The 20,707-nt window shown below is 39.0% G+C and overlaps 1 protein-coding gene across 1 annotated transcript in view; it reads left to right on the top strand.

Moving 5' to 3' along the window:
- DOCK2 (dedicator of cytokinesis 2) overlaps window positions 1–20,707 on the top strand; it is a 497,074-nt gene that overhangs the window by 285,699 nt on the left and 190,668 nt on the right. The window lies entirely within an intron of this gene.

Genomic DNA, 20,707 nt, shown 5'->3' with positions numbered 1-20,707 from the left:
CCCAGATGCCAAAAACAGCCAGCAGGGGTGGTGGAGGAGAAGATTAACTCTCCTGATTGTGTGGGTTGCTATGTTGGCCATCCCCAGCCTATAGATTTTACTCTACAACTATTTCTAATGTTTCTTCCAGAGTTAAAAAATGTTTTTCATCTTAGAATTAATTGCTAATTAGATAAACACTTGAGTTACTCTAATGGTCAAATATCCAATCTAGGGCAGTTGCTGGTGGTCTGGGTATTGATGGTATCACATTGTTCAGATCCTGGAGGAAGTCTGTCATTCTGTTTCACACAGACCAGGAAAATACAATAGAAGTGATCTCAAGGTCCATGACAAGTGAATTCCTAGTAGATTCTGTTACATCTGGAATATCTAGTTCATCTCCCTGGTAGGGGTAGGCTCAGGTGTGGTACAGCCAGCCTCTTAAGTGTGTCTCCTCTGCATGGAGTATAAATGCGCAGTGTAACAAACAACTGGGGCGTTTGCTCTTTTGAAATGACATGATGTTCCTGGGGTAGCACATCTGTTCATGTCAAACAGAAATTCCTCCTCTGGGGCCATTGTTCTCCTTCATGTTCCTTCCCTTCTGATTCACTGATGGAAACTTGTCTTCCCAAGTAGCCTCATACAGCCCAGTGGGGCATGACCAGGACTGGAATAAAGCCGAGAAGGGGATTCAGAGAGAACAGTTTCTGCTGTGGAGTCTTTGCTCTGGTTCACATTGGCACAAAGCTAACCATGTCTGGGGGTACCAGATGATTTTAAGAAAAGAACTATAAACCCTGTGACCTCAAGGAAGGGTTCCAGATCAAACAGTCAGTCTTTGCAGGGATGGGCAGGTGAGCAGCTTCTGAAAGGGAAAAGACAACAGATGTAGGTGAGCATGGGACTCCCATATGCTTTGTTTACTCTCTTAGTTTTGGTCACAGGACTTATAATTGCTATTCAGTAGAATGTCTGAAATAATGGCATATTGTTCCTCAGCAAGTCAGCATACCCATGCTAAGGGACATAGCACAGATGTGCTTGGATCATTCAGGTCATTATGCCCAGAACACTCCAATTAAATCTGCTGACCCTTGTCATCATGGTTGCAATAGCTAATTTTATATTAGACAGCTTTTTAATTGCTCTTGTTGATTTTGCTAAAGATAAATTAAGAGTTTTTTGGGGGGGGGACATAACTGAGCTTTTGTTCTCTTGGAGGTCTTTATGAATTGAAGGACAGAGCAGAGGGGTATCCTATATGCAAAAATTTAGAGTTCCTCCAGTATGAAACCCCAGAACCCCATTGACTGGCCCATCTGGACGCTCATATGAAAGATAGCCTCTTATTTCGATTTGCTGGACCTCAATGTCTTAGGGATGAGTCCAATCATAGGGATTCTGCCTTTTCTTCAGAGTTTCTCTAGTCATTGAAATAGTCTTGGTTTGTATCTGCTCAGAGTCAGGGTGTTAGGTCTGGGAAATCTCCTTAGCATAAAGAGCTAAAGGACCCTTCTAAGGAAGAATATCAGACCTTCTGTTTTTACACAAAGAAATGAGTAATATTCCTAGCATACCATTCTCTGCTATCTAAAATACTTGTTCAACCTGATGAGCTGAAGTTTTTCTAAAATCATCAGTTTCCCAGAGAGATTGTACATTCTGCAGGCAAAGCTCTTGGGCTTCCTATGCCAAAGCAAGTCTGGGAGGGAATACTCCCAAATATGGCTAAGGTAGTGCATCTCTTTCTCTAATTAGAGTAGAATTAATTTGAAATTCTAATAAAAGTTCAGTCAACTTAGTCTTAGAACCTGCATCTCTTAACTGCCTTTATCCAAAAGAATATTTCTTATCTTCTCCATGGCTTAGACCATCACTGCCCTTGGAATGTGATGAGTCCTCTGAGATGAGAGGTCAAGAATGAGCACTAACCAGCCATACAACCCCCAGAAAAGCAGAACCTGTCCAGAATCCAGGCTGAAACCTACATACACCACAGAGAGCAGGCCACAGCTTTGTTAGTTCAGTTAGCACTGGGCTATTGGACTCCTATTTATCTCCCTGGGGAGGGGGCTTTGCCCAATGTTGGATCCAACAGACTGTTGCCTGTAAGAACACTAAAACAGAGCCCTGGTCTCTGTCTTTCTCTCTGTCTATGTGTCTCTATCTTTCTATGTCTCCTTTTCTCTCTGTCTGTCTTTCTGTGTATGTCTCTCTCTGTCTCTCCATTCCCTCTCCCTTTTAAAAATGGTTTCAGGTCTGAGTTTGCTTTCTTTCTGGGTATATGATTCCATCATTCCTATTCTCCCACCATAGCAATTCTTTGTATCTTTTCTGTGGGAAGAACAATTGTCTGAAGCTGGTTTTCAGTCTGCCTTTTTGATTCCCCTGTTGTCATTTCCATAATGGATATGTTTCCTTTGTGCTTTCCATACCACTCCCACCTTTCGACACCCCTTCCAGACCTTCTACTGGTGTCTCTGTCTAGGAATCTAAGTCCTCACCTTGGGATAACCAGGCTTCATGGATGTGGGCCTCATTTTTAGAGGAGTGAAAACTGCCACAGGCTTTCCTGGTCACACATTTCCTGATGCCCCACTCATGGCCAAATAAGTGGTACAGGATACTGGCTACATTCACTTTATCCCCATGGGTACTCAACCTGAGAGATAAGGAGTTTCAAATGTTGTGGACTGTTGAAGTGTTGATTATTACTTGCAAGTTTGATTGCTGGGTTTCTAACCCCTCCACATTTTCTTCCTTAATGTCTACCATAATTTTAGACTTACAAATCCATCTCCTGAGGAATGTATGTACATCAGAAATATTACTTTCTATCCTTAGGATTTCCCCCTTCCCCAGCCAGGAAGAAATTGATCTTGTATTTAATAGTAATAATAACAGCTACCATTTCCATAATGCTTACCCTGGGTCAGGCATTGTTCTAAGCATTTCACAATTATTATCTCATTTCATAACAACTCTGGGAAGTAGGTGCTATTATTATGCCCATTTACAGATGAGGAAACTAAGGTTAAGTGACTTGTCTGGCTTTACATAGCTAGTAAGTGTCTTCGGTTGGATTTGAACTCAAGTCTTCCTGATTCCAGGCCCAGTGCTCTATCCATTGTGCTACCTAATTGCCTCATGTAGACATATAGAGATTGAATGATGATTTGATGCCCTTGATGGGCTAATTAAATGTTCATTTTCCCATCTTAAAATGTTCCATATTCCTATCCTGCTTTTTTTCTTCAGATGCCAATTTTGACCTTTGCACAAGACATTTATGAGGGAGGCGTGTCTAACTGCAGGTACCAGTTCTCCAGGATGCCTCAGGATATCAAACACTCCTAGCTGGTCATTAATGGTTAGAAAATGCCTTAGCCTTCCATCATTAGGACTTAATTCATATCCTGGCTTGATTCCAGGATCTCCCTACTGTGGTGGTCATGGTGCCGTGCTTGGGCTAAGAGTTATTTCTAATCTTTGCTTCTACTTATCCTCTGCCCTTTTTCGTCATAGGCTTATTGAATACAAACCAGATTGTTTATCTTTTTTACCCACACGTTTTTGCTAGGTGAGGCAACTCTGGTCGAGTGGGCAGAGTGATCATCTGTTTCCTTCTCTGAGTTGGCCTTTTGCTTTTATCTATTGACACAGCCTCCTTTCAGGTGAGACCCTATATGACTTCCCAAAATAATCTTTCCTTTTTCACTCTGGTAGTAGGGGACACTGAGTAACTTCATGTAGGAACAGTTGCTTTCTCTCCTCACCTCTGTGCCTTAGAATCCCTGGCTTCTTTTGACTCAGCTTATCTTCTGCAAGAGACCTTTTCTGGTCCACCTGGCTGCTAGTAACTTCTGATCTAAGGTTATTTGGTGAAGGCTTCTCGTACGTGCTGATATATTTACTTGTTATCTCCTTCATTAGCAAGTGAACTCCTTAAGGGCAGGAACTATGTTCTATTTTACTTTGTATACCCTGAGCTTAGCACAGGGCCTGGCACATAGGGATAGGAATAGAGACTAGAGCTTTGATTGAATTGAGAGAGAACTCCCAGGTGAAGGAGTGCCCTCTACACATGCAGGTTAGCACCTTTTCTTCAACTCATAGTTGTAAATAGTTGACTAAAGCATAGAGATATTAAATGATTTTCCCAGGGCCACACACTGAAATGGGACACAACAACAACAACAACGACAACAGCGAACAACAATCATTTATATATCTTTGTAAGGTTTGCAAAGCACTCTATGTACTTTATCTCATTAAATCCTAATAGAAACCATGTAAAGTAGGTGTTATTGTTACCCTCATTTTACAGATGAGGAAATTCACAGAATGCAAATAACTTTCCCAGGGACATCAGAGGTAGTAACCATCAGAGTCCAGTTTCCAAATCCAGTATTTTATCTACTCTACCACCTAGCTGCTCTTAATATATGCTTATTGATTACCTGATTCATCCATCCATTTATCCATTCATTCATTTTGTCATGCTTCAGCTCCACAGGGTACCCAAAACATTTATATGCATAAGACAGTACCGGATATGCCCTCCATAAATATTTTTGACTGATTGACTGAATTCATAGAGCATTCACTTAACAAACATTTATAAAGTGCCTGTTTTGTTCAGAGCACCATGCTAAGTGCTAGGGGAGATGCCCAGTTTAGACAAGACTGTCTTTGACTTCACAGAAATGGCCTATTTCCTCTACTAAGAATATTTTATCTCCATTCTCTTGCTACATTTATATTATGTCTGTCCTTTAGCATCTTACTCTTTTGAGAATTTATGCTCATGGGGGTGTGTGTGTGTGTGTGTGTGTGTGTGTGTCCAAAAAGATAGATTGTTATGGAAATATCTCCACAGACACAATTATATCAATTTGTACCATTTGGGATTTTTACATCCACAAAGAGCAAATGTATTAGAAAGTACAAATCTTTTCTTCTTCTTATTCACCACCTGGTCACTATGGCTAAGTATAATTGGAAGGATGGGGGAAAGTAATCTCTCTTTAAAAAAACTGCTTTTATTTTGTTTCTTCCCTACTTCGGAATGCACAATAGATCCTGTATCCAAACTCTCTTTTTTTGGCTTTCAAGGCCCTACATGAGTTTGTCCTGCCATATGGAATCCTATGGCCGCTCTATAATTCTTTAATATGTAACCTTGCTTTGGTATGGCGAATGCACACACTTTCCCCACTTCAACCATCTAGATACACAGCTATCTCAAAATCAGATACCTTCTCTTATCTGTGCCTTTGCTGATCTGAGATGCCCTTTTGTCTCCCCTTTTCTTTTCTAAAACCTATACATCTTTCAAGGTCTAGCTCCTTTTTGGACCTTCCCTTGAAGAATCCAGTCCACAATGGCTCCTTTCCTCTACTGAACTCCTACTGTTGTCAATATCACATAATTTAATACTAGGTTGATTTTGAATTTTTTTTCTTTTATGTTAGTTTTGTCTACACAGGTAGATTGCAAGTTACTTGAGGGCAGGAACCAAATCTTGGATTCTTTATGTCTCCCACAGTGCTTTGTACAGGGCTGGGCACTTAATAAGAACCCAAACAGAATCATATCATTCATTAGAGCTAGAAAGGACCTCAGAGATCATGTGGTCCAACACACTCATTTGACAGATAAGGAAACTGAGGATTACCAAAGGTAAGTGAAATGTCCAAAGTCACACAGCTAGTCAGTGATAGAATTCATATTTGAGTCTCCTGAATGATCAATATTTTTTTCTTAGACCTTATTGATTGACTTAGGAAACAGGATTCATGGAGCTTTCATTACAATTTTTTCACCTAGCCTACTTCCTCCCCATTCCTGTCCAATCCCTCCCATAATAAAGAATTATTTTTGAAAATAGGAAGGAAAAGGGAATGATTCATGAAAACTAGTGAACATATTGAAAAAGTGCATTATGCGCAATATTCCAATTCTGTAGGCTCCTACCTCTGTAAAGAAATGGAATGAAATATCTTCTGTTTGTTATTTGGAGCCAAGCTTGGTCATTATAATTTCACAATATTCAGTTTCAATTGTTCAGTTATTATTTTTGTTCTTTCTACTCACATTGTTGTAGTCCTTATTACTTTTCTGGTTCTCCTTACTTCATTTTGCATCAGTTCATGACTTTCCATACTTCTCTGTATTCATATTTGTCATTTCTTAATATTCTATGACATTCATATATAATAAAGTTGTAACCATTCTTCCATCTTTGACATCTAATTTGTTTCCAGTTCTTTCCAACCACAAAATAATATTGTTATAAATGTTCATCTATGTGGAGTCTTTTCATCCTTGATCAACTTGGGGTATGGCCTAGCTATGAAATCTCTGGGTCAAAGAGTGCGGATATTTCTATCACTTTATTGTATAATTTCAAATTACTTTCTAAATGGTTGTATCTATTCATAGCTCCAATGTTGCATTCGTGTGTTTGCCTTTCCACAACCCTTCCAACATTGATTAGTCCCATCTTTTGTAATCTTTGCCAATTTTCAAGGTGTAAGGTGAAACATGAGAGTTGTTTTATGTGTATTTCACTTATTATTAGTGATCTGAAGAATTATTCCATATGGTTGTTAATAGTTACCAGTTCTGCTTTTGAGAACTATTCGTTCAAATCTTTTGGCTTAAATGTTTTCCTTTTAAATATCTATCCAGGAAATTTCAAGGTCAACTCAGTTACCCATGCTAGCATGGTAGTATTCTACGTTTTAGATTGGCAAGAATTTCTTCCAAGAAAAAAGAATACCATTCTGTGGTTTTAGGACATTTTGCCTTTCCCTTGGTGGTTTTAATAATTCATTTGATTGCAAGATCCCATTTAGCAAATGTTGATTGGTGTCCAGTACTTTCAGAGATTGTGGTCTGTGTAGTTGTACTGTTGATGTGTACAAACCTCACATTAGAGTCTCCAGTGTGAGATTATTTGAAAGGTTATTTGATTTGGAATCACAAAAATCTGTTTTGGATCCCACTTATAACTCTTTCTAACTGTGACCATGGGCAAACTATAATAACAGGAAAATCATGAAGGATTATTTTATATGTCGTTTCTGTGGGTCCTTACTCTCCCCTTATGTCTAAAGCAAGCTCTGATCAACCAGATCAAGGCCAGATTTGGGGAACAAGAAAAAAGTAGGAGTGGGTGAGGGAAGAGTCCAAAGCTGAGCACTGGATCAGTAATGGGACAGAGAAGACTTTAAGAAATCTCTATCTTTAGAGTTCCTTTACTTACAGACATGAGGTAGTATGGCATGGCAGATGAAATCCTGAATGAGATCCTAAATCAATTCTATCTGGGTTCAAATCCTACCTCTGACACTTACTAGTATTGTGAGTATGAATGTACAAGTCACTTAACCACTGGCAGCCTCAGTTTTCTCACCTATAAAATGGGGAGAATAGTACTTTTAGCACCTCCCTTACAGAATTGTCATGAGGATAAAATGAGAGAATGTAGGTAAAGTATACTTTAAACTTTAAAATACTATATACTTATCAATTATTATTATTTTTTTCTCAGACTGGGACATGTTTCAGTCACTTTGAAAGCAGTTGGATGGTTTATTTTTAGTTCAGCTAAACCCAGATAGCCCCTAGCATATCCAAGAAGTAATGAGGGGAATGCTGACTCTCATAATGCCTTACTTAGAGAATGGTTTAGGTCATCCACAAATGGAACTGTTGAAGGAGCAGAGTAAAGCAACTAGAATGGTGAAGGCCCAAAAACTCTTCATTGGTCTTATACTCTGGCATGTGCTTTGTTCGCAAAGGGCCTCACGTGGCTGGGCTTGCCACTTCTGTTGTATTTCCATATCTTCCAGTCCTCTATTTTTATCTGTCAAAGAAACCAGGGAAGAAATAACATCTGATTACGTGCTCTCTGCTGCTCTTTCCTCCTCTCCCTCGCTCATACTTTTGCAGATGCAGCTGCTTGTCTTTACTAATTGTTTGATGTAAATGGCTTTCAGGGTTGAGTGTATGTAGGTGCCAGCATGAAGGATGATCGAGGTTTAGTCATTATCTCATTGTTATTTCAAATTTATTCTTCTACACGTAACTTAGTTCTTCTCCCCTGTAGGTTTCTTTCTTTGGACCATACTTTCCACTGATCTTATGGCAGTAAAATTGAGGCTGGTGGGCTTTGCTTCTGAAAGGTCACATCAAACCCATTCCTTCCAGGGGGCAAGATTTACTGCTATCTGATGCTTTCTTTGACTGGCACTTCCATCTTCATATCATGAAGGAAAGAGCAGTGGCCTAATGTTATCTCTAAATTTATCAGCATTTTGACATTAACTCCTTCAGGTTTCCCCAGTATTTCCTGTTCAGTGTAACTTGACACATCTTTCTGGCAGTTTTCCATAAACCATCTTAGGTAATCTTAATTGAAGAGAGATTTGACTCATTATGCTGTTAAAGGATATCAAAGGAGTGACTCCTTCCAGCAAAATAAAGAACCTGGCCCTCTTTAAAGCATGGCTTGGTGGTATCACCCTGGAGCTGGGGTTCTGGGAGGTGGTGGGCTCCCTTTCATTGGAGGTTTTCTGACAATGGCTGAATACTCATTGAGGCTGTGACAAAAGGGGATTCCTAGACAAGCATGGATTAGACAAAATGACTCTGAGATCTCTTCTGTCTCTGAGATTCTGTCAACTCAGACCCGCAAAGTGATGTCATTGTGTTTTCCTGTTACAGCATGGGACATGGCAGAGAGAAATATGGTTTTAGGGAAAGAAGGGACTCAAGGAGATGGATGGTGTTGAGTATGCTCAGATAGAACCCCCTCCCCAACTTTCCCCTTCAAAAAACCTTCCTTTGGGAATCTTTCTTCCTGTGGCAACTTCTCTACTTGGGCTCTCTCTTTCTAATCCTTGTTTATACCCTGACTACAAAAGACTGTCAGAAGGGGAAAAAAAAGGAAGGAAGGAAAGAAAGAAAGAAGGAAGGAATAGAGGGAAGGAGGGAGAGGGGGAGGAGGAAAGGAAGGAAGGGGGAAGGAAGAAAGGGAGAAAAGGAAGGAATGAAGGAGAAAAGGAAGGAAGGAAAGAAAAGAAGGAAGGAGGGAAAGAAGGAAAGAAAAAAAAGAAACATGTACTTATTAAGTGCCTATTATATGACAGGCACTGTGCCAAGCACTTTACAAATCTTATCTCATTTGATTCTCACAACAACCCTGGGAGGGTAGGTGCTATTATTATCCTCATTTTACAGTTGAGGAAACTGAAGCAGATAGAGGTGAATTGACTTGCCCTGGGTCACATAACTAGTATAAAAAATAACGAGAATAGAAAAGTATCTCCATGTTCAGACCTGTATTCCCTCTCATATGGCAATGATGAGATATGAAAATAATAAAAATGATTTCACTGATACTGCACCTTTCAGTAGTGTTTGTAGCTTTTTTCAAAGTACTTTCAGATCTGTAATGTATTAAGTGACTCCTAAAGTATGTCTAGTCTGGAAGGGCTAATGGAACCATGCTGCTTTGGTAAGGTCAGGAGAGATCACCTCTGGAACTTGAAGCTGACAATTCCATCAGAGGCTCTTTAGGTCTGTGACAGTAGAGAAGTTCCAGAGAGTGGATTTTCTGGACAACCCACCCTGTTGGAGAGAGGAGACCTTCCCAGAGTGCAGTAAAGCTCCCCTCTGCTGCAGTTCCACTTAACATTGGCAGGCAGCTGTAACTAAGGTTTTCTTGTTTCTGGATCACTGCCTACACTGCAGAATTTTCACAAGGGGAAGGGAAAAGGGAAGGTTTGTGGGCTGATCTTATCAGGGATGAAATAAACTCAGTGGCAACAAATAACATCCCAGACCAGATTTCCCCAGTAGTCTCCATGGAATAATTTACCCAACATCAAGTGATATTAAGAGCATAAAAAAATAAAAATAAGGCAGATGTTTTTCTTTTCTTTTTTTAAAAAGAAGTCCTTTTTTCCAGGTTTACTGTTGTGGTCTTCCTTGCAGGCTGATATTTCTCTAAGTCTTGAGGAGAATAGAAATAGAATCCCTGAACCTCTGAAATGGAAGGGAACTCAGAGGTCATTTATTCCAGTGTGCATCTGAAGAGTAATCACCCCTTCAATATCCCCAACAAGTGCCCTTTTTGTCACTAATTTTCTTCCTTCTGCTTTCTTTCTGAGCCCCTTGTTCTGCTGTGCCCTTCAGGGGCTACCTCATCTATGAAGCCTCTCTTCATTCTTGCCCTCACCTCCCCATCTGAAAGTGAGCTCTTCCTCCTCAGATTTTTCTAGAGCACTTTGCCATGCCGAAGAGAGGCAAGTGGAGGTTGCAAAGAGGCAATTTTGTTTCAAAGTCAGGAGAAACATGTTAACAATTAGAGATGTCCAGAAGTGGGAGCGGTTGTTTTGGGAGGTGGTGGGTTCCAACCCTCTTTCCCTGCTCCATACAACATATTCGGTATGAAGGAGCAGGTCTAAATTTCGTGTGACATGACAGACATGGTATTTGTCTAAGAGACGAGTTATCCCTATAACATATCTTGCTAGAAACATAGATGTTACTTGAGACAGGGACACATAAAAGTTAATATTTAAATAGACCACATTTCCCTTCTTTCTTTCTTTTGTTTTAAAAGGGGAAACATATGGGAAGAGAATCAAGCCTGTAAACAGCGAAACTCTAGTTGTACCTCAGTCCATAAAGGCTCAGTCTCGGCAAGGCAACATGGAGAGGGGTCAGGCATCACCTTTTCCAAGGGCTCTTCTCTATCCCATCGATTAATGAGCTCCTCATACAACCTCTGGTCCCTGAGACAGGAAGCAGTGAACTATTTCTCCTTCGTTTGATGAAAGGCAACATCATTACATTCTTTGGATTCTCCCAGTAATGCTCAGTATTTTTCCATGACCCCAGTCCCTTACACCCTAACCCTTTAGTTTCAATCCCAAGCACATTCTTCAATAGTAGTTCTGACACATAGTGACATTTTATGTGATTTATAACCCCTTACTACCTGGTGAAGAATTTTGGCTACAGACATTTATGCACATGCTCACTCTTTCTGTTTGGCATCTATACCAGCTATAACATATATCACTCTATCTATAAGCAAACTATAAAGATAGTTTTAAAAAGGACTCTTCAGCCTTAGTCCAGAACAGCTCCTATCATGGTGGAAAAGGTGGGAGTCAAGAGACCTGGGTTCTAATGTTAGCACTGTCACTAATTAGATTGTTGGTAAATCACTTTACCTCTCTAGGTCTCAATTTACCCATCTCTAAAATGGAGCTATATCCGGGGGGGGGGGCGGGATGGGTGGTGTCTACCTAACTGATGAAATAATGTATTCATCAAAGTATTAAAGCAAAACGTAGTTAATAATACCTGCCTTACCTACTTTACGGGGTAGTTGTAAGGTACAAATGGAGCTAATGTATGTGAGAATTCTCTGAATACTATCTATATGGTAACAGGGAGACATTGAAGTCTTTAAAGTAGGAGAGTGATATGATCAGAAAGAAATATGCTGTATCATTCATCATCATCAATACTGATTCATCTTGGAATTCCAAGTGAAGAAAATCAAGGTTATTAAAATCACACAATTTTGGAGGTGGAAGGACCACAGAGACCATCTAGTCCAACTCACACTTTAACAGGAATTTTTTCTATAGCATACTCTACAACTAGTTTAAATATAGTCTAAGAATGACAGTCAAAAGGTCTGTTGGCTTTCTCTCTTCCTTTTTTCAGTACAGGGCATCTTCCCCTGTATCCTTCACCGCCATTCCTTTTATCTGACATTAAGAGTTATATTTATAAAGATGACACAAAACTCATACCAGGATCTTGACTATACTCTCTTATAGGTGGCTCAATGACCCTAGGTCACATGTTTCAGTAGAAAGTGTATAAGATCTGGTGTTAAAGGAACTAGCTTCACATTTCAACAGTGTTTCTTGCTTGCTTGCTATTTATGTGATCGTGGGTGTCATTTCTTTTCTCTGGTCATCAATTTCCTTACCTGTAAAACGGACTAGATAATCTGAGGTCTTTCCCAATTCAATTATCTTTGACCTGAGAAGTCATTATGTTTTCCCTATGAATGTATGTCCACTTTGTTTGGCAAAACCAATAATTCTGCATTCCTGAAACTTTGTAGTTCTCCTAAAACTCCCTCAGTTTATTTAATTTCATTCTAGGTCTAATAGGCCTAAGTGAGCATTTATCTTTTTTAATCGTTTTGAATTGTTAGAAAGGATTGGATTTCATCTGGAACACTTGTGTTCATCAAACCTGATATCAAAGATGCCATTTTCTGTACATGTAGTATCAAGAACTAAGATCCAGAAAGCATCCCCATATCTTTAGTCCCAAGTGTCAGAGAAAGATAATAACTGTATGATTGGTAAACTATGTTAAATGAAGAATGGTCAAATAAAATAGTTATTTAACTTGAAGAAGAGAAAACTTAGGTCATTGTTTTTAGATATTTGAAGGTCATGGAATGATTGCTAGATTTAGAGTAACAGACCTGTGTTCAAATGTTGGTTTACATCCTATCTGTATGACCTTGGACAAGTCACTGAATTTCATTGGGCCTCAGTTTCCTGATCTGTAAAAGGAGGGGATTGAACTAGATGATCTCTACGGACCCTTCCATCTCCAGATCTATGGTCCTATAACTCTCACAGAGAAGAGACAAAGAGTACTTTTTGTCCATTTCTCCAGACACCAGAACTAGGACCAGTGGTAAAAGAGGCAAAAAGGTAGATTATTGACTCAAAATAAACGTATTTGAATTAGAGTGGTCAAATAGCGAGTTGCTGAATATTTATGAGGTAGTAAGCCCCCATTGATGAAGGCAGACAACATAAAATGTGATGGTCATCTGTCGTAGGTATTTTAGAGATAATTTGTGCTTCAGCTAAAGACTGGACCAGATGGATTTTAAAGCTACTTCCAAAGCTAAGAGTCTATGAATTCGTAACTGAGAGGACAACATTAAAAAGACAAGGAATTCTTCTTTACCTTAAATTTGGAATATTAACTTAAACAAAAAAAAACTATTTCTTCCAAAGTCTCTATCTTATAAATTAAGGAACAGGCTAACTGGAGGGTGGATAACCTTTTGAGATAAAGAAATTTAGAAAATTAATGAAGCATGTTGTCAGCAGAACTGAGACATATACTTCCGTTATAAAAAGTGTCTGTGTCACCTGCCATCCTCTTCCTCATGGGATGCTATTGCTTTTGGTATATCCTTTACAATCAGCAAAATGTTGAGGCCCCAGTGGCACAGATATTTAGTTATGGCTGTGCCATTGCCAAATAAAAACTTAGCTGGTCTCAAAGGATAGTAAGACCACACGATATAATGGATGAAACATGGCTTTTAAAGTACAAAGACTTCTTGATGTGGAGATTCATTGTATGATATACTTCTTAACCTGAAAAATGAAGCCAATGTTATTACCTTCCCCTCTCCTTATCGTCATTTTTCCTCACCAAACTGGCTATGAAACTGTACTGGAAAACCTGCCCTTCACCTAGAAAGAAAGGTTCAATGTTATTGCAAAAACTGATGACTGTCAGTGCACCATGGGAAATGAGGCTTGGCATTGCAATCGTGGGCTCTTGGAGCACAGTTGACAATGGTAAGGCTGAAAGATCAGAAAGTGAAAATATGAATATTTGTCTTAAGCTCAGTAGGTGCCATCCAGAGATGTGAGTTGGGAGCAGGTTGGTAAAGGCCTCTGGTTTAAGATTGCTTTCATTTGATATGATCGTCCTGGAAGGAAGCTTGGTGTGTACCACATTTTGTATTAGAAAGATATTGCTGTCAAAGGTGAACTGCAGAAGAAAAAGCAATGTTCTTTAGTATTCCATTATGATGTATGAAGACTGCCTAAGAAAGGTGCTTTTTTCCCCTTTGAAAGTGTACTTTATGCATTTTCCTACTCTAGAAATTTTTGCTCCCTACTTTCTTTGATTTTTGTTTAGTTTCCCCTAAAAGTGATTTTCTCTAGCATTTAATATATACTGTCTAAAATCATTACTTAATTTTATTGTGGTTCAGTCTTGTCTCCTGAGTGAAACTGTAAATGCTTTCAAAGATGTCGTCAATGGTGTGTTCATAGAACCAAGTTTCTATCATGTAATCAATGAGTATTCATAGGATTGTAGGCTTTAGAGTTAGATGGAACCTTAGAGACCACTTAGGTCTACCCCATTAATATAGAGATGAGGAAACTAGGGCACGTAGGGATTAAATGACTTGCCCAAGGTCGCACAGGTAGCAGAAACATGAACGGCCGTGTAAACTGTGCTCTTATGATTTTAGATCATCCAAACTCATCACCTACTGAGGATGGAATCTGCATATTATATGACTTCTTGAGTCCTATTTGGGGGCTTTTATCTACTATGGAAGGCACCAAATGGTATGCAATGGCCAGCTCCACTTCCTTCCCTGAATCCTCTCCTCTAAACTTTCTGAGTTGAAAGAATGGAAGAACATACATTCCTTGAGGATAGGGAATGCTGTATCTTTGCCTTTTATGGAGTTAGAAGAGTGAAAGAAACAAGGTACCTGTCTCCAGTTGGTGCTGTGATGGTTTCATTGAAAAAGCATATAATTTTGCTGGCTTTTTTTGTCTTCCTTCGCCCTCAGAGACTGCAGAATGAATATTCTTCTCCTCACCATGGGAAGGGCCATTCATTTGAAGAAATAGAGCCCCATGTAATTTGATCAGCAAATGTTTAATGAGCACCTGCAATTATGCAAGGCATTTGCAGTCTAGATTGTGGGCTCCATGAGTGAAGGAGCAGTGATTTTTCATCTTTATATCCCTGGCACCTAACATATTGCCTAAAGCGATTTATTTAGTAAGTGTTAAATCAAATTAGGGACACAAAGCATAAACTGATGCAAACTTTTGATAGAAGATGCTATGAGAGATATAAAATGTAAGATCCAGTTCCTATCTCAGGTAGCTTACAATCTAGTTGGGGAAAAATAATAGTGTGTTCAATAGAGAACTGTTCAATAACACAATAACATGTATGCTATAGAGTTATGAAACATTAGAACTCACAGAGATCTTATTGGTCAGCTAGTACCTGCACTTCATGTCATCCAGCAAAACTGACCTACTTGAATTTCCCTAAATATGACACCCTATCTGCATGCCTTTATATTCACTGGCTATCCCATGTGCCCTGAATGCTCTGCCCTCTCACTAAGAGCTAAGAAACCTTTTAGCTACCCTTGCTTCCTTCGACACTTAAGTCAGATTCCACTTTCTTCAGGAAGACTTGTCTAATAGCTTTAGCTAAGGTTTTGTTTGGCAGTGACACAAGTGTATTTGTACTTATTCACATGCTGATTTCCTCCAGTAGAATGTGAGCTCCTAGAGGGCAAGGGAAGTGTGTTTTGCCTTTCTTTGTATACTCAGCACCTGGTGTAGTACCTGGCATGCAGCAAGTGCTTAACAAATATTTGCTGATTGACTGACTGACTCATACTCATAACTCATACTTATCTGTGTGCCTTACTTTCCTATTAAACTATAAGTTCCCTGAGGGCAGGGTCCATGTCTTATGTAAAATTGCTTCTCCTCAGCATTTAGCTGAGTAGGTGCTCTGAAATATTAAGCACTTAATAAATATTTGGTATATCATATCATATTGTATCTAGGACCAGCTAGAATCCAGAGCTCGAGCCCCGCCCAGTCTAGTGCCATAAGGCAGTGTGTGACTATGATCCCTTTGTCAATTCCTTGACAATGAGTGTTACAGAAATCCAGAGGAGAGAGGGTTTATATAAATAACTAGATTAGTTTGGGATGGATTAATGCACTGAGGAACTTTCAGTTGAGTTTGGCTCTTTGAGAGGCAGTCTGTCTAGATTTTTAATAGGGTGGGGTGGGGTAATGGCATGCACACAGAAAAATCTCTGCAGAGGGAGACCATGTTAATTCTAACAATCCAGAGAGTGAAAGAGGAGTTGCCAGGTGGTGTAGTGGATAGAGTACTGGGCCTTGAGTCAGGAAGACCTGAGTTCAAATCTGAGCTCACATGCTTCATTTAACCTGTGTCTGACTCAGTTTTCTCATCTGTAAAGTGGAATAATAATAGCATCTACCTCCCAGGATTGTTTTGAGGACCAAATGAGAAATTAATTGTAAAATGCTTGGAACAGATTCTGATACATAATTGGCACTAGATAAATATTAGCTATTAACTCCTATCTATTAACTCCTTACTTTAAGGAGTAAGGGAGGTAAATAGTGGCCTGTATCCCTTGACACTAAGACCATTGATCTATCACCTTATAAGATTCTATAAGGTACTTTAGAGGTAAAAGTGCAACTCCTTCATCTTACAAATTAGGAAACCAAGGCCCAGAAAGGTTGATTTGCTAAAGGTCACACTGGTAATAAGTAGCAAAGCTGGGATTTAAATTAGTTACTAAATCCAGTGTAATCACTAATACACTATATTGCACAACCTGGTCACAATAACAACAATGAAAAAAAAATTGTAAGACTTAAGAACTTGATCATTGCAACAACCAACCTTGATTCCAAGGCATCGATGATGAAGCATACCACTCACCTCCTGATAGAGAAGTGTTGGACTCAGATGGACTCTGAATGAGATATAAATTCTTGGATGTGGTCAATGTGGGGATTTGTTATATTTCTTTAATATGAAATTAGAGTTTTATTTTAGTTTTTCTTTGCCTGGGTTGCTTCTATCAAGGAGTTAAATAATAAAGGAGTTAGTATCTCTTTGCATATTGTCCTTCATGGTACGTGGAAGGAAGTATCCCAGCCTTCGAGATACTGATTGGGCTGATGCCAGGAGTCTATCAGCTTATCCCTTTCTCATTTCCACAGGGGCATCCCAATTGATTTTTCCCTAGTAATGGTTCCTCAGGCAATTAAGATCCCAGTAATTTAGATGGGCAACGACAGCTAGCTTTGTGTTGGCTGTGGATGGAGCACAGTGCTGGAGCTCACTGAATGTTAAGTTTATTAGCAGCAGTGGTATTGCTATCAGTAATACTATTTATAGCCAATTTGTGGGTTTATTAACCCCTAAATAACTACTAAGTACCCATTACAGCATAGAACTTCTGAGCAGAGTGCTTCAGGGATCTTGGAATTTCCTTCCCAACTGCTTCTATGCACAATATGTTTTATCTTTCTTGAGGACTGATATAAGTCAGGTCTCCAAAAATAAATGATTTCAGGTTGTCAGACCCTGAGCATGCTGGGAGATGATTCCACAGTGTATCAGATACGACAAAATCCTTTTCCTGCCCCCATTAGACTGTTAGAACTCGTTTCCATTGTTGGATTCTTAAATGGTAGCCTAATCTTTGTCTTAGGGTTGGTTCTAACCTATGTTATAACAATCTCAGGACCACTTTTCATATAGCCTTGAATGAAATAGAAAATCAAACTAAATCTATAGAGAAAAAATAATAATAGCTAACATTTATATAGCTCTTGGGCAGCTAGGTGGTGCAGTGGATAGAATTTTAGGCCTAGAGTCAGGAAGACTGATCTTCTTGAGTTCAAATCTGGTCTCTGACATTTACTGAGAGACCCTGGGCAAGTCATTTAACCTCTATTTGCCCTAATCCAATGGAGAAGGAAATGATAAACCACACAAGTATCTTTGCCAAGAAAACCCCAAAATGGTTTCACAAAGAGTCAGACATGACTAAAACAACTGAACGACAACAACATATGACACTTAGGATATGCCATGTACTTTGCTAGCAGCTTTACAATTGTTATCCCATTTGATCCTCACAACAGTCCTGGGAGGTAGGTGTTATTATTGTCTACATTCTACAGATGAAGAAATGGGAGCAAACAGAGGTTAAGTGACTTGTCCAGGGTCACACAGCTAGCAAGCATCTGGAGTCATATTTGAACTCAGGTCTTTGTGATTCCTTCCCCGTGCTATATCCACTGCACTACCTAGCTGCTCCAGAACCAATAACTGCCATATTTTGTTATGTCTGTGGTGAGCAATCTTTTTTTTTTTTTGGATTGACAACTGGCCACAGCTTTGGTGCAACATAGTGGAAAGGGCACAAGATTTGGGAGTAATTAAGGTTAAATTGAATCCTATCTATGACTTTTACTGTTCATATAATGTTGATTGAGGTCCTGAATTAAATTATCTGGGCCTTAGTTTCTCCATCTTTAAAATTAGGCAGTTGGACTAGACCATTTCCAAGCTCCACCAACATATGTGATTATGTCCAAGTTACTTCAGCTCAGCCTCAGTTTTTTCATCTGTAAAATGTAGGTAAGAATAACTGTGCTACTTAGCTCTCCTAATTTTTCTGGAAAAAAAGTTCTTTGTGAACTGAGAAATTTTACATCCATACAATCTGTTATTATTCTTGTCATCTCCTCTACCAGACCAAGATTTCCTAAAAGACCCTTGCTAAATTGCCATTTATGGAACTACAAGGATAGGGCTTTTAGGCATACATCAGGCATCAAAATGAGGTCTGGTTTTGAATTTAGTTACCGTTATGAAAAAAAAAAGAAAACTCAAGAAAAAATTGTTTCTGCGAAAGAATTTGTATTGCCTCTGTTGTCAAAAATGAAAATTATGTAACTGATGTTTCCTTTTTTGCCTTAGCTGCCAGAGAAAGTAGAACTCAATTCATTGCACTATATAAAGTGAGTTATTATTTATTGGTCAAATGTTGGAATCTACTCAATCTGGTTCCTGAAAGCATCTAATTCCTTTGCTTCCTTCAGACAATCTATTCTCTTTTTAGCTATAAATGTCATATCTTCACTATGTTTCAATCTATAAGCTGCCTCAGTTCCCTTTAGGGGTGGGTGGAGATGTGAGCCTCATGGAAGTGAGAACTCTTAAGTTTTCAGTTAATGAGGTTAGTCACTAATATCTCTTGATAAACTGACTATCCCAGTTGGAATTGCAACCAAAGTTGGTATCTTTTTATACCCTCTTTTAAACAATTACTACTAATTGTACTAATTGCTTATTGTAATTTTAAATATTATACTTACTAACTCTGTGACCTCAGTCAAGTCACGTAACCTCTGTTTGCCTCAGTTTCCTTATATGTAAAATAGGAATAATAGCACCTACCTTCCAAAATTGTTGTGAAGATCAAATGAGATGGTAATTACAAAGTGCTTAGCATAGTGCCTGGCACATAGTAGGCACTATATAAATGTTAGCTATCATAATAATCATTATTATTATTACTGTCACCTTTTCATGTTTGATATATCACATGTTGAGGCTCAAGGAGGAGTAGAAGTATAATGTACAGTAGTGAGAACAGCACTGAATTTGGAATCAATAGAATCAGGTTCAAATCCTAGCTCTACTCCTTAATACCTGTGTGACCTTGGGCAAATCACCTGGCATCTGTGGACCACAGACCAGAGTCTTCTTAATTGTAAAATGAAGGGACTGGATTAGGTGATTTCTGAGATTTATTCAAGTTTTATATCCTCTGAAAGTCCTTCACTTTTCCCACTGTACTGTAAATGGTGAACTGTCTTGGGGATGATAGAGGAAGACAGAAAAAACACCTATAAAAAGCTAAACTTTGTATTCAGTTGTGATGGCTTTCACAAAACTGCATATCTGACTTACCTATTCGTATAATTATGCACTTCTAACTAGATGAATAATAATATTAGTAGGAATAACAATAATGTCATGTTTGAATTGAGTCTCAAGGTTTATAAAAGGCTTTACTCACAGCATTCCCACATAATGTCCCATTGCCTCTTCTCTTAACTGTCCTAGTTTGACAGAATGTAAACTTCTTGAGGATAAGGGCTGCTCCATCTTTGTCATCTTGCCAGTGACTAGAATTTGCCTGGCACACAGAAAGAACTTAATAAATGCTTATCAAATAAAGGGATGGAGGGATGAAGGCGTCATCTTCCATCAGTTCATCCAAGTTGACAACATCAGAGTCATCCTTAACTCTATACTCTTTATCACCCAGATGAGTTGTCCAATTGTTTGAGAAGCCTAATGGATTTTACCCACACAACCTCTCTTGTATCCATTTCCTTCATCCCATTTACACGTCTCCTGCCGTAGTTCAGACCCTCATCACCTCTCAGCTGTCCTCTTGCTTCCTAATTGGTTCCCTTTCTTCCAGTCTCTCATCCTCTCAAATTCATCTACCACATACCTACCAGAGAAATCTAACTGTAGAGTGTTGGATGTGACCATGTTACTCCCACACTCAAACTCTTCAGTGACTGCTTAGTGTGTATAGGAGCAAATACAAACTCCTCTGTTTATGGCCTTTCACAGCCTGGCATCATCAGTTTACTTTTCCATAACTATTTCATATGATTCTGCTTCATACACTATATTTTCCATTTAAAATGGTCTACATTTTTGTTTTCCAAATTCAACATTCTGTCTCTGACCTCTGTACCTATGCAGAGGCTTTTCCGCCAGCCTCATATCTATGTCATCTTTATCTCTATCTCTTAGAAATCCTAGCTTCCCTTAAGGTTCAGCTCAGACACTACCTCCAAGATAAGTCTTCCATGATCCCTCTAGTGGTCTCTCCAAATTCCAGTTATCTTAGATATACTTGTCTGAGTACCTGCTATTTCCCTCTGATGCAATATAAGCTCCCTGAAGACAGGGACCATTATCCATTTTTGTCTTTCTGTCT

Source organism: Vombatus ursinus, unplaced genomic scaffold (assembly GCF_900497805.2).
Source record: "Vombatus ursinus unplaced genomic scaffold, bare-nosed wombat genome assembly UNPS02014863.1, whole genome shotgun sequence".
NCBI classification, from domain to species: Eukaryota; Metazoa; Chordata; class Mammalia; order Diprotodontia; family Vombatidae; genus Vombatus; species Vombatus ursinus.
This window is presented reverse-complemented; position numbering and strand designations above follow the sequence as displayed.